Source organism: Papio anubis, chromosome 6 (assembly GCF_008728515.1).
Source record: "Papio anubis isolate 15944 chromosome 6, Panubis1.0, whole genome shotgun sequence".
Lineage (NCBI taxonomy): Eukaryota > Metazoa > Chordata > Mammalia > Primates > Cercopithecidae > Papio > Papio anubis.
Window position 1 is genome coordinate 27111805 of NC_044981.1, and position 12653 is coordinate 27124457.

Here is a 12653-nt window from a genome sequence, read left to right on the forward strand (position 1 = left end):
TTTATATATATATATACACACACACATATTTTTTCTCCTCTTGTTTCTCTCAGCTTATTTAAAACACATAAAATTACATAAAGTAATAATTGTAATAATGTTAGGTTTGTAATATTTATAGTTGTAATATGTATAACAATAATATGATTAAAAGGGAGAAATAGGAGAAAGAGCTATATGGGAGTGAGATTTTTATATCTCACTGAAATTAAGTTAGTATAAATCTGAAGAAATAATTCAAAATTTATAGTGGAAAAACCATCAAAGAGATTAAATGCTACAGTATAAAATATTTACTTAATGCAAAAATGGAATATAGGAGGAATAGAAGAACCAAAAGGCATGAGACATACAGAAAATAAAAAGTAAATACCAGACAAATCCAAATATAGCAGTAATATAATTGTAATAATAATATTACATGTACATATATTAAGCAAGTCAATCAAAAGGCAGAGATTGTCAGGGTGGATAAAGAAACAGTATTCAACTATCTTTTGTCTAGAGAAGACACCATTTACATTTAAAGATACAAGTAAATTGAAAGTAAAAGGATGTAAAACATATGTCATGCAACTTCATCCAAAAAAAGCTGTAATGGCTATACTAATAGAAAAAGTAGACTTTAAAACAAATAATGCTACTAGGGACAAGTAAGGACAAAAAGGGCTAATCCATCAGGAAGATATCATAATTATAAACATCTATGCAATTAATAAGAACACCAAAATACATAAGACAAAAGTGACAGAAATGAAGAAAAAAATAGACAATGCAAAAATAATAGTTGGAATCCTCAGCCCCACTTTCAATAATGAATAGAACAACTACAAAATAGATCAGTAGAGAAACACAAGACCTGAAGAATGCTATAAACCCAACTAGACCTAACAAATATTTATAGAATCTCCATTAAACAGCAGCAGAATGTACATTCTTCTCAAGAGCATATGGAACATTCTCTGAGACAGATCCTATGCTAGGTCATAAAACAAATCCAAATAAATTGAAACGGATAGAAATAATGCAAATTATGTTGTCTGATCATGATGGAATGAAATCAGAAATCAAACACAGAGAAATTTAAAAATCCACAAATATGTGGAAATTAAATTTCTAAATAGCCAGTGGGTTAAAGAAGAAATATTAAGGTAAATTAGAAAATACTTCAGATAAATGAAAATAAAGAAACAACATACCAAAACTTACGGGATTCAGGTAAATTAGGGTTTAGAGGAAAATTTATAGCTATAAATGCCCATATTAAAAAAGAAGAAAGATATCAAATGAGTAAACTAAGTTTTCACCTTAAGACACTGGAAAAAGACCAAACTAAACAGAAGCAAAATTCAGGATAACAGTGAAATTAATGGAATTAGTAATAGAAAAATGTAAAGAAAATCAATGAAATGAAAAACTAGCTCTTCGAAAAGATCAACAAAATTAGCAAACCTTTAGCTAGACTGTCCAAGAAAAAAAGAGAACCGAAATTATTGGAACCCAAAAATGAAAGAGTGAACATTACTACTAACCATATAGAAACAAAAAGACTATAAAGGAATGCTGTGAAAAACTGTATGCCAAAACATTAGATAACTTAGATGGAACAGACAAATCCCTGTAATAATGCGAACTACTGAAACTGACTTCAGAAGAAATAGACAATCTGAATACATCTATAATAAATAAAGAGATAAATTAGTAATAAAAAAACTATATACAAATAAATGTCCAGACCTAGATGGCTTCAGTGTTGAATTCTACCAAACACTTAAAAGAATTAATACCAACTCTTCACAAACTCTTCCAAAAAACAGAAAAGGAGGGAACACTTCTCAACTCATTCTACGAGGCCAGTACCAGTATCCTTATACCAAAACCAGGCAAAGCCATCACAAGAAAACTACAGACCAATATTTCTTATGAATACAGACATAAAAATACTCAACAAAACACCAGCAATATGAATCCAACAACATGTAAAAAGAATTAGATATCATCACCAAGTGGGATTTATCCCAGAAGTGCAAGATAGTTTTAAATTCTGAAAATCAGGTAATGTGATACACCATGTCAACAGAATAAAACCCAAAAACCACATGATCATCTCAAAAGATGAAGAAATGCATCTGACAAAAATTAAACACTCTTTCATGATAAAAAGTCTCAACAAACTAGAAATAGAAGGGAATTTCTTCAACCCCAAAAATGCATCTACAATTGCATGGAACCCTTGAAAAACTAGAACGAAGTTGAAAGACTCACACTTCCTGATTTCAAAATTTACTATAAAGCAACAGTAATTAAAACAATGTTGCACTGCCATAAGAATAAACATATAGACGAATGGAATCTGCAGTTGAGAAGTCAGAAATAAACCCTTATGTCTATGGTCAACTGACTTTTTCCAAGAGTCCAAGACTATTCAATGGGAAAAGAACAGTCTTTCCAACAAATGGTGCCGGGACAAATTGATAGATATGTGCAAAAGAATAAAGTTTGACACTTACCTCACACCATATACAAAAATTGACTCAATGGATTAAAGAGCTAAATACAAGAGCTAAAATTATAAAACCCAATATTTGGGAAACCACTGCCTTATAGAAAGCTTATACATTTGTACTACAAGGCAAATACAGGAATGTTTATAGCAGTATTATTTAGAATATAAAAAATCTGGAAGGTATCTGAATGTGTATTCACAAAAACAAACACCAGAAAATAAATAAATTAATTGTGATATACCTGTGCAGGGGAATACAATACCACAATGTAAAGTGAATGGTCTCCAGGTACATTCAATAATATGGATGAATATCACAAACCAAAAGTTGTGGAAAAGAAGGCAGACAAAGAATAAAAAGACAATATAGATATAAAGTTCAAAAACTGGAAAATAAATTTTGTCTTTTGATTCATACACATGAGGTGTATTAGTATCAAGTAAGGAAAACAGAGAGCACACTGATTATTTTAACAGGATGTATTAGGTGGAATTGGTAAAATGGGTATTGGAAGACTAAAAAGGCAAAAAGGAACAGTAGTAACATCATGAAACAGCTACCACCCCAAGAGCTGAGGAAATACATGTGCAAGAGGTGGGGTTATTAGAAGCTCAAAGCTTGGAGAAAGGGACTCAGTGCTGAAGCCAGATCTCTGAGGAGGGGTCACTGGCCAGCTGGTGCTGTGATCTCCGAGAGGATATGATGAGGTTGGTTCTGGGAGTGTGGAAAACAACACTGAAAACGTGAACTAATTGCTGCTGGAACTTACTGCTGCTACAGAGTGAAGTGCTGCTGGGATGATGCTAACAGGAAGAGAACAACAGAATTGAGAGTTTATTCTCTCTTTTCCAGCTTTCCATTGTCCTTCTAGAGTCCTCCACTGCTAGATTCTGAGAGAGGGTATAGGGTGAGGTTTGCAGTCCCAGCCCCAGCTTCACAAAGCAGAATGTAGAAGTGTGAACAACATTAATATAAAGTTCAGAAACATGCAAACTTAACATATTCTCTCATAATGCATATATATGTGGCAAATCAATTGAGAACAGTAAAAAGAATAATAAATATAAAATAATTATTCTGCAGAGGAAGAAAGGAAGATGAGATTGAGAAGGGCAGATTTAGGGCTTCAAAGTATTGGCAATATTTTATTTCTTCAGTTTTATTGGGTAAATTTGTATTTGCAAAAAAGTATTTTAACTTTTATATATTGCATTTTTGTGTGTATGTCAATATGAATGTACATTCAAATTTTCACAGTAAAATATACTTTATAATATTTAACACAAGTTGTTAGAAGCAATTAAAATACAGTAAAAATTTTTAAATCTTAGGAAAATCACTTTGTACATACCAATTAATATAGGTACTGATAATTCAATTAAAAATTGAATTGACTCATTAAACAAAACAGTATTAAGTTTGCTTTTTAAAGAAACTTCAGAAATATAAACCTGCTCCAAATGAAAAAAGTCATAGCAGCATCTTAAGGGAAAAAACATTCTCTGGGAAGATGCAACAAGGCCCAAGCAATAGTAAAACTCGTGGTAATTTTATTGGCTGAGTGAAATTAAACCGATTAATTTCTCCCATCACAGTCCTAGAGCCTTGGGGAATGCAGCAGAATATTCTATTGCATTGTTCAGGCAGGGAAAAGTGTGTGTTTCCAGGTGGTGGCTTTGCACCTTCAGTTAATAATTCTAATAAATTCACCATGATGATACTTGGCGTCTGGAAGAGCTATTTGCAGCTTCTCTGGATGCATCAGAGCAATCCACCCTCCACAAAAGGCATGTGCACTAAGGATGACAAGTCAAAATGCAGATGAGCCCTCCCTAAAAGGGAAGGAGCCAACCTTGGCCTCTCTGCACAGCACGAGAGTATCTGCCTGCAGTTGTGGGCAGCAGCAATCTCCTGTGGTAAATATTCTTCAAAGGCCCCTGCTCTGAGAATTCAAAGGCAGTTTAAGGATTCTGGAAAGCTTTTCCTTGTCTTATTTCTCCATGTATAGAAGAGCCCCATACGTGATTTAATGTTCTGCTGTCATTGTCTTGAAATTCTTAGTAATTTATTAACAAGAGGCCCCTTGTGTTTTCGTTTTGCTTTGGTTCCCCCAAATTTAACAGCCAGTACAACTCCTATTCTTTCTCTTCCAAAATTAATGTAATTCAAGCTTTCTATTTTCCTTCCTCTATTTCAGTCTTACTTCATTAATTTTGGTTACCAAGTTCTGACTCTTTACATTTTTGTTCTTTTTTAAATTTTTCTCTCTCTTCCTTCATTTCTCTTTTTCTTCTCTGCTACTTATTTTCTCAGTAGTGCTTAACAGAATGGGCTCCACTGCCTGGGTCAAGTACAATTTTGCAACCTATGAGCTGTGAGAACCTGGGCAAGTTACTCAATCTCTTCTTGTCCTCATCTGTAAATTTGGAATAATAATTTTACCTACCTTACAGGATTTTGTGAGGGTTAGTTATGTTAAGTATCTGTAAAGTGTTAGAACATTGCTTACACATAAGTGCTCAGCAAGTATTTATTAAATAAGTAACCTTATCTTTATATTCTTTCTCTATATATTTCATTTTCTACTTTGATATTCTTTATTTTTAAAATTCTCCCCATACTTTATATACTATTTTGATATTATTTAATCAAGCTTTAGTTAATTTCATGTATTATATCTCCTCAGTGTTTTTATTCTTCCTATACTTTATACCTTAAGTAATTTTTTAAAAATCCAATTATGGATTTCTTTTTACTGCTCCTTTCTGGATAACCTCTTCTTCTGTACTGTTGTAACTTCCCTTATTTATCTCTATATTGTTTTGGTCCATGTTTTCACATTTGAAATGCTTTGCATCGTTTCCAGATATTTTATATTTTTTTCTTACAACCACTTCTCTATAAAGCTCTTCTCTTTCAATGATTAAAGCTCACAACATTCCTCAGATGGTTTTGCTTTTCTCTGACTTCAGAAGTGGATTTGTATAACTTTTATTCTTTTGCTGTCCTTTTACAATTTTTTACACAAAACTCTCCAAATTCTAGCTTTCTTTTTTATTCTTTCTTTCTTTCTTTCTTTCTTTCTTTTTTTTTTTTTTTTTTTTTAGTAGAGATGGGGTTTCACCGTGTTAGCCAGGGTGGTCTCGATTTCCTGACCTCGTGATCCGCCCGCCTTGGCCTCCCAAAGTGCTGGGATTACAGGCATGAGCCACCGCGCCCGGTCGCATTCATTTTTTCTCATTCTGTATCTTCTTTTAGTATTGTTTCTTTCATTACTACAGTGTCTATTTCTTATCGTACACTTTCTTTTCACTGATTTTCATATCTTATTTTTCTTTTTTCTCTCTCTTCATTCTTTTTATCTTTATACTGTTCCCCCTCAATTTCTATTCCCTCTCTATTCATACTGTCTTATTTTATTAAATGTTTTATATTCTTTTACAAATCATCTTTATATTTAAGTTGAAAATGTTTTATATTCTTTTTATATTTTATTTTATTTTATTTTTTGAGATGGAGTCTTGCTCTTGTTGCCCAGGTTGGAGTGTAGTGGCGCGATCTTGGCTCACTGCAACCTCTGCCTCCTGGGTTCAAACGATTCTCCTGCCTTAGCCTCTGGAGTAGCTGGAATTACAGGCATGTGCCACCACGCCTGGCTAATTTTTGTGTTTTTAGTAAAGACGGAGTTTCATCATGTTGGCCAGGCTGGTCTTGAACTCCTGACCTCAGGTTTGTATTCTTTTTAAATCATCTTCTGTTAAACAATATTTTTTATTTTATTTTAACGCTGCTTTTAATTATTCTTTTAATTTTTAGTATTGATAATTTAGAAATATATTTAACAATTCAGGTATTATTTTAAAATATATTTTCCCTCCTTGACGTCTTTGCTTAAGTTTTGGTTTTTTTTTTTAACTCTTTGATATTTCAGATTGTCTTAAAGTAAAATCATTTTCCTTTTGTAAACATTGCTATTTTCATATTGGTTTATTACTTTATTTTCTTCTTCCCAAACTTTCCTTTGTAGGATTTTACATAACATGCTGTAAATAAAATGCCATAATAATTATATATTTGTGTTCTCTTTCCTCTTTCCCTGCATATCTGGATATCAATTTATAACCTTTGTCTCCTTTTCAAGCACTTTCTCTGACTCACTTATTGGTTGCTGTTTATTCTAAAAGTGTGTTCGCAACTTTTCTATATTTTAGCCATCACCAATACTTTTTTTATCTTTTGGTAATTTAATTATGTTTCTTTTTAATATTTCCTCTTTTTGATTTTCTTTTTATTGATACTAATTCTTCATTTTATTCCTTCTTTACCTACTTTTTCTCTCTTCCCTTTTTGTTGTTTATTGCATCTAATATATTTTAAATCTTCTTTCTATTTAATTCAATATACTCTGAATTTTCTATCTTACTAATCCTGTTTTTCTTGTTTTGTGTGTGCATAAACTTTATTGAGGTATAACTTATGTACAGAAGAGTCATTTTAAGTTGTACAGTTTCATCATTTTGACACACACACACACACAATGTCACAACCACCTCAATCAGAACATTTTATTCTCCCCAAATTTCCCACGTTCTTTTGCAATCAGTGCATCCTCGACCTGGGCCCAGTCAACCAACGGCTCTAATTTCTATTACATTAGTTGTGACTCGTAAGATTTATTACAAATGGAGTAATAGAGTATCTCTTCTTTACTGTCTGGCTTCTTTTTTTTTTTTGAGACAGAGTCTCACTCTGTCGCCAAGGCTGGAGTGCAGTGGCATGATCTCGGCTCACAGCAACCTCTGCCTCCTGAGTTCAAGTGATTCTCCTGCCTGAGCCTCCTAAGTAGCTGGGATTACAGGTGCGCACCACCATGCCTGGCTAATTTTTTAATTTTCAGTAGAGACGGGTGTTTCACTATGTTGGCCAGCCTGGTCTCGAACTCCTGACCTCAAGTGATTCCCCCACCTCAGCCTCCCAAAGTGCTGGGATTACAGGCATCAGCCGCTGAACTGGTTCTGCCTGGCTTCTTTTATTCAGAGCAATGTTCTTCAGATTCATCCACATTGTTGTATGTAAGAGTGGTGCATTTCATTTTATTGCTGAGTAATAGTTCATTATATGAATATATAATTGTTTGTTTGTTCATTCACATATTAATGGACATTTAGTTTTTTTCCAGTTTTCAACTATTTCAAAAAAAGCTGCTACGAAAATTAGGATACAGTTCTTTGGGCATGTCTTTAAATAGATAAAAACTGTCCGATAATTTCCAAACTATTTGAACAACTTTACATTCTCACCAGGAACTTAAAAGTTTTAGCTGCTACACATCCTTGCCAACACTTGGTATTTTCAGTATGTTAACTTTAATAACTTTAGCCAGTCTAGTGGGTGTGTAGTGGAATCTCACAATGGTTTTCATTTACATTAGCCTAGTGAATAAAGATGTTGAGCATTCATTATTGAATGCTTTATTGGCCATTCATTAATCTTATTTTATGAAGTATTTATTGAAACCTTTTGCTCCTTCCTCTTCCTCTTCCTCTTCTTCTTCTTGACTGAGTCTTCCTCTTTCACCAGGCTGGAGTGCAGTGGCACAATCACAGCTCACTGCAACATCTGCCTCCCAGGTTCAAGCGATTCTCCTGCCTCAGCCTCCCAAGTAGCTGGGACTATAGGCACACGCCACCATGGCCAGCTAATTTTTGTATTTTTAGTAGAGACGGGGTTTCACCATGTTGGCCAGGATGATCTTGATTTCTTGACCTTGTAATCCACCTGCCTTGGCCTCCCAAAGTGCTGGGATTACAGATGTGAGCCACCGTGCTCAGCTGCTCCTTATTTAATAGGTATTATGTTGTTGTGAGGTTGTGAGGTAAATTATATAGCCTAGATACAGGTTCATTGTCAGATATATGTATTACAGATATTTTCTAACAATTTTTGGCTATCCTTTTTCATCTTATTAAGGGTGTTTTTTGAAGAGCAGATTTTAATTTTAGTGAAATTGTATTTAAAATTTTTTGTTGTTAGTGTTTTCTATGTCCTAACAAAATTTTTCTTACCACAAGATTGTGAAGATTTTTTTTTTTTTTTTTTTTTTGAGATGGAGTCTCACTGTCGCCCAGGCTGGAGTGCAGAGGCATGATCTTGGCACACTGCAACTTCCATCTCCCTAGTTCAGACGATTCTCCTGCCTCAGCCACCCAAGTAGCTGGGACTACAGGCATGTGCCACCACGCCTGGCTAATTTTTGTATTTTTAGTAGAGATGGGGTTTCACCATGTTGGCCAGGCTGGTCTCGAACTCCTGGGCTCAAGCGATCTGCCTTCCTCGGCTCCCAAAGTTCTGGGATTGCAGGCATGAGCCGACTGGATATTTTCAATTGTCCTATCTTCAAGCTCAATGGTTCCTTCTTTCACATCCTCAAATCTGCTGTTGAGCACCTCTAGTAAATTTTTAAACTATTACACTTTTCAACTCTATAATTTCTATTTGGTTCCATTTTATCATTCTATCTTTTTGTTCTCTTTATATGTTTATATTCTCTTTACTTGTTTATACACCATTCTTTTGGTTTCATTCAGTTCTTTGTTCATGGTTTCCTTTAGCTCTTTAAGACAGTTGATTTAAAGTCTTTATCTAGCAAACCCAATGTCTGGGCTTCCTCAGGGATAGTTTCTGTCCATTTCTTTTTTTCCCTGTGAATGAGCCACATATTTCTGTTTCTTTATGTCCTGTAGTTTTTTGTTGAAAGTGGACATTTTGAATATTATAATCTGGAAACTCTGGATATCAGATGTTTTCGCCTCCACAGGGTTTGCTATAGTTGATTTTTGATGTTTGAGGATTTCAGTCATCTGTTTCTTTAGTGAGTTTCCCAAACTATTTTTGCAAAGACTATATTGCTTGTCATGTGTTGTCACTGAAGTTATGTTACCTTAGCAGTCAGCCAGTGACTTGACAAAGATTTTCATAAATATCTGGAGGGAGAAAAAAACCAACACTCTGGTCTTTGCAGATGGGCTCTGAGCTGGCGTACTCCTTATCTCTAAGCCAAGCCACCTGCAACTCTGCCTTAGCTATCATCTTCTGCTTGCACGGACTCCAAAGATCAATCAGAGGTACAAGCCAAAGGTTCTCTTAGGACTTTTTGGAGCTTGCATCTGGCCCTGGGCATGCAGGTTGCATTTCCGCTTCCTAAGTCTGAGGTCTCCAGAGAAACAGAATCAATAGGATGTGTGTGCATGTGTACAGTATTCTGAATACTGCAGGGCAAGCTGGAGACCAAGCTGTAAGGAAACATAGAAAGTTATGTAATAACTAGATGGTAATTCAGTGTCAGGAGAAGGGCTGTTTATCCATTAAATGAAAAGGACTTCATCAACCCTGTTGGCTAACTGGAAAGTAAATTTATTTAATACCTTATTACATTTCATCACTTTGTCAACTTCAATTACACCTTTACTACATTTGTAAAAATATTAAATATGCTTCCTAAGCAAAGAAAGTTTTTCAGAACAAGCAAATTTAGCATTAATGACATAAATTACTCAGTAGTTAACCATATTCTATAAATACATTTTATTATTCATAAAATAACAGTATTGTACAATTAGTGCTCTGAAAAGTGGATTCATATTTATATATTGCTATTTATAGGTTATAAATATTACCTGTGTATAAAAAGTACAAAATATTTCAAGTTATAAGTTTACAATTAAAATTCAATATTAGAATTTGAAATAAGATTGTTTTTTATTACATGGGAAACTATCTTTAAAATAGAACAGACTAATCCTGTAAAATGGGCTAGAACAAATGGTAAAAATGTGTATGCAAAGCCCAACTGCCACGTAAACTTAATCTGCTCTCTAGATATTTGAACAATACATGGCATCCAGCCTCTGGAAATCCCACAAAAATGTAATGAATTCATGTATAGTTGAGTATTTGTCCCTCTTTCATGATAGATTTGTCCCTCGTTCATGATAATTTCCATGTCAAAATTGAAATTTCTTTCTAAGAATTCAGTGATTGCTAAACTTTCATATGTGGAATATATTTATGCTGCTGTTTAGGCTGCGCTGGCTTCAATCAAAAGATCCAAGAAAATCGTGAATATTTTGTATTCAAGTGACACAACACTGGGAATCTTACCTGTCTTTCAAACTGGCATTGGGCTCATGGGGAACTCATTGCTATTCATTATATGTATGTACATCATCTTATTTCGGCCCCATCAGAAGAACCCCTTAGATGTGATTCTTATGCACCTAACTTTGGCTAACGTTATAACAGTTATCATCAGGGTGTTCCATATATAATGTCATCCTTCGGAATTAGAAGTACTTTTGTTGATACTTGTTGTAAAACAGGGCTATACATTTATAAAATGACACGGGACATTTGTGTATGTACTTCTTCTCTCCTGAGTATATTTCAGGCTGTTATTATCAGTCCTTGTCATTCCAAGTGGGCATGGCTCAAACCTCAAATCTCCCCATAATTTTTTCCCTTATTGATTTATTCCTAAATAAACAACATGCTAATCAATATGTGGGTCATTATAAGCACCATAGCCACCAGCAAATCCACTAATGTTGGACTTGGATATTCTCTGATATACTGTAAAACAAACATTTTATATACTACCATGCAACGATATTTCAAAGTGCCATGTTTACTCAAGGTTTCCTCTTTTTGTTCCTCATGATTTAGAGTAGTTTCTACATGGTGACTATTTTCTTAAGGCATCAAAAGACGGTCTTTCATATTCACAGTATCAGTCTCTCTCCACAATCTTTTCCTGAAACAGAAGCCACTCATGTTGTCTTCTTGCTGGTGAGCTGCTTTGTTTTCTTTTATGGGACTAACATGTGTCTTTCCACTTATATTAGCTCTATATATGAGAACAGCCTAATCCTGGAGAACAGTACTAGCTTTGTTTCATCTTCCTACCCAATTATCTGCACTTTGATGTTGATTAATTATGATAATAGAGTTTCCAGATTAACCTGTGCCATTTTAAATATGATTACTTCCCCCTGCTTACCACACAGCTTTCTATTGCATCAAAGGAATCCTGATAAAAATTATTTTAACTACAAGAGAATGCATTTTTAAATTTTTCTGAGTTTAGAAATTTAGTCCTTTGGCCTGGGAGCTCCAGGCTGCAATGAGCCAAGACCACGCCACTGAACTCCAGCCTGGGAGACAGCAAGACCCTGTCTGAAAAAAAAAAAAAAAAGGAAAGGAAAGGAAAGAAGGCTGGGCGCAGTGGCTCACGCCTGTAATCCCAGCACTTTGGGAGGCCGAGGCAGGCGGATCACAAAGTCAGGAGATCGAGACCAACCTGGCTAACACGGCGAAACCCGTCTCTACTAAATACACAAAAAATTAGCCGGGCCCAGCTACTCGGGAGGCTGAGGCAGGAGAAAGGCGTGAACCTGGGAGGTGGAGTTTGCATTGAGCCGAGATCGCGCCACTGCACTCCAGCCTGGGCGACAGAGCAAGACTCCGTCTCAAAACAAACTAACAAACAAACAAACAAAAGAAAAAAAAAAAAGAAAAGAAAAGAAAAAGAAGAAGAAAAAAAAGAAATTTATTCATTTGGTTGTCATCCTTGAAGAGAAACAATATATGATAAAATAAAAAATAAATTTAGTCCTGATTGCACCTAGGTAAAAATTTGAAAACAAAAATCCATTGCGATTCAATCTATGAAAGTTTCTTCAAGCATAAATGTGTACATTGCAGATGAGTATGTAAAGTGTAAAATACATACAGGTTCTAAAAACATGAAAAGTTATATCAATAAAAACTCTAATGTAGTAAAAATAAAGAAATGTAAGGACATGGTAAAAATCAAATTCAAAGTAGTGGTTATCTTTAAGAGGTTTGGAAGATGTGAAAAGAGTTGGGAATATAGATGACTTCACCTTCATTTGTAATTTTTTATTTCTTGAATTGGCTTATATGTTTATTAGTACTTCATATCTGTATATATCCAAAATGCCCTGTAAATAAGTTTAAAATAAACAATATTTGCTCTTATTTCTATACTTTCTTGTATATTTCTCAAATTTGTAAACCATTTATTTGCACGAATTTTGCATTAAGTTTATAAAGTTGATTAGATTCATG

At 34.3% G+C, this 12653-nt stretch overlaps 1 pseudogene; it reads left to right on the forward strand.

Moving 5' to 3' along the window:
- Window positions 1–10819: 10819 nt before the first annotated feature.
- On the forward strand, window positions 10820–11734 carry LOC110742964 (annotated as a pseudogene).
- Window positions 11735–12653: the final 919 nt, after the last annotated feature.